This window comes from Dipodomys ordii, unplaced genomic scaffold (assembly GCF_000151885.1).
Source record: "Dipodomys ordii isolate 6190 unplaced genomic scaffold, Dord_2.0 Scaffold36, whole genome shotgun sequence".
NCBI classification, from domain to species: domain Eukaryota; kingdom Metazoa; phylum Chordata; class Mammalia; order Rodentia; family Heteromyidae; genus Dipodomys; species Dipodomys ordii.
The window spans coordinates 5376944-5379532 of NW_012267252.1; the positions used below are offsets into that span (position 1 = coordinate 5376944).

Sequence of the window (2589 nt, forward strand, 5' to 3'; positions counted from 1 at the left end):
TTTTTTTTTTTGCCATCCTGAGGCTTGAATTTAGGGCCTAAGTGCCATCCCTGAGCTTTTTTTGCTCAAGATTATTTGTCTACCACTTGAGCGACAGCTCCACTTTAGGCTTTATGATGGTTAACTAGAGACAAGAATCTCACAAGACTTTGCTGCTGTGGCTAGCTTTGAACCACGTGATCCTCAGATCTCAGCTTCTAGAGTAGCTAGAATTAGAGGCAAGAGCCACAGATGGCCAGCAATACAATGTCATAGCATTTGTAAAACCAGACAAATAATGAAAGCCTATTAGGAGTTCAAGATATGCAATGAGAACTTTCACAGGTCGATGGTTTTGGATTAAGGAAAGCATGAAGTATTATTCAAAGCTAATCTTTAAAATGTTGACGAGGAATCAAAGACTGGTTGAAAATCTTAGAAAAGATGGGTCTTCTTCAAGAAAAGAAAAGGACATATGCATAATTACACACAATTTTAGTTTAAAGTAACTTGCTAAATTTGGATCTTAGGTTAAGAAGCATCTGTCAGTAAATATTACTCCAAGAAAGTTTATGGCAGACCTTGTGATTGCAGTCCAATCTCTAATATGATGTCACCAATAATAACCTTTTGAAAAGTAGAACAGAAGAGAGTAAGTACTTAGTGGTTGGCAGTAGGACAGCAGAGGGAAGAAAACCTTTCCAGAAAGCTCTTTGTTTCCAGCATACTTCTGTGAAGGGAGCATTGCTTCATCAAGACAGGATATTCTCTAAGCTTCTGAGCTCAAGATTTATCCTAGGATCAACAGTTTCTTTTCTTTTTTTTTTTTCCAGTTGTGGGCCTGAACTCTGGGCCCGGGCACTGTCCCTCAGATCTTTAGCTCAAGGCTAGCACTATACCACTTGAGCTACAGTGCCACTTCCGGCTTTTTCTGCTTATGTGGTGCTGAGAAATCAAACCCAGGGCCTCATGCATTCGAGGCAAGCTCCCATTGGATATTTTTTGTCCTCAACTGAAAAGATCCTTCCCAATCCAGAACTTTCCCCATCTTCCAGGAATAAGCTCTGTTTTTATTTTTATTGTGTCCCTATCCATCTTCCTATCTGTAGTTATCTCTTCCTTCAAAATATCTGACAAGACTCAGGTTGGTAGACCTGATGCCCAGCCTAATGAAAAATAGAAAAAGGTTGGGCTTTGGAGTCAGACAGACCTAGGTTCACATTATAGCTTTATCCTTTATAACTTGTGACCCTGAACAAATTAATCTCATCAGTGTCCTTCTCTATAAAGTGCTAATTATACCTATGGTGGATGGGTGATATAATAAATAACCATGTAAAAGGGTTGGGCTCAATAATTACCAGTTGTTTCTTTCTTCTTATCTATTTGTTTTAAATCCCCAACTTTCCTCTGAAGTGCTTATGGTAGGGAAGCACTGGTTCAAGTAAAAATGGTCACCCTAGCAGCACATAATTAACTGACCCACTTCTCAAGAAGCCTATATATAAGAAGTGGTGCTGTGGTTCAAGTGGTAGAGAGCTAGCCTTGAGCACAAATGGCTCAGGCCCTGAGTTCAAGCCCCACAACTGGCAAATAATAATAATAGAATAAAAATCAAGATGCCTATATAACACAAAGTTGATTATGGAAGGTAGGCAGCTTGTAGGAAAGCCTTTCTGCCTCTGATTTTGTGTCTTTCCTGCTTTAACACATTTAGTGAAGAAATAATGTATACCACCATCCTACCCTCCCCTCCCTTTTTTAAAAATGCCAAACAGGTCAACTGAAATGCCAGCATCTACACAAAGGCAACAAGGAAGGCAAGGTCAAAAGGCCAACACTTTCACATGCTCACACTCAAATAGTTCTCACAGTAACCATCACACATAGCTACAGAGAGACAGCACAAGACTGCAGGCTGTGGTAGAAAAACACAATGCCAAGTACAGGCAACTGAGTTATGGCTGTTGTGTGAGTCAAATCTCAGAGCTCCAGCATATATCTTATCATGGTATGTTTTGCATGATGCTTAGGGCTCTATCATAAGATTAAAAAACATCGGGGCTTCTCAGGGTAGGCTGTTCAGAAGCCTTAATTACCTAAGTTTACCTAAGTTCTAAAGGTACTGTGGGGAGAATTTTATACAGGTATCTCGCACAGGGAAAGTAAATTACATTCACTTTCTGATCAGAAACCTGCCACATGGCATCACAGCCCTTCTACTCGTCTTCCTCAACAACCACTGACGTTCTGGAGCTGGCTCACACAGGCTTGGCCTGGGACCGCTGACTGTTAAATGTCAAGAATTTGAGAGGCAGCTGGCTTCAGTAGTAGCTATAGTGGGAGCATTCACACTGAACACAACAAATTGGTTCCCCTCCTACTACTCACATTCCCTAATGGCTGGTTACACATTTCCTAACACACCAACAGTGAACAATCAGTCTCGGTTTTCCTGATAAACCTTTAAGCTCTTAAGTCTTTCTCCCAAGGTGTGTGTGTGTGTGTGTGTGTGTGTGTGTGTGTATGTGTGGTTTTCCTGATAAACCTTTAAGCTCTTAAGTCTTTCTCCCAAGGTGTGTGTGTGTGTGTGTGTGTGTGTGTGTGTGT

The 2589-nt window shown here is 40.9% G+C and overlaps 1 protein-coding gene across 1 annotated transcript in view; it reads right to left on the reverse strand.

Annotated features, from left to right (window-relative positions):
* The window catches only part of LOC105986594 (chromosome unknown open reading frame, human C10orf76), a 234251-nt gene that overhangs the window by 23327 nt on the left and 208335 nt on the right, over window positions 1-2589 (reverse strand). The window lies entirely within an intron of this gene.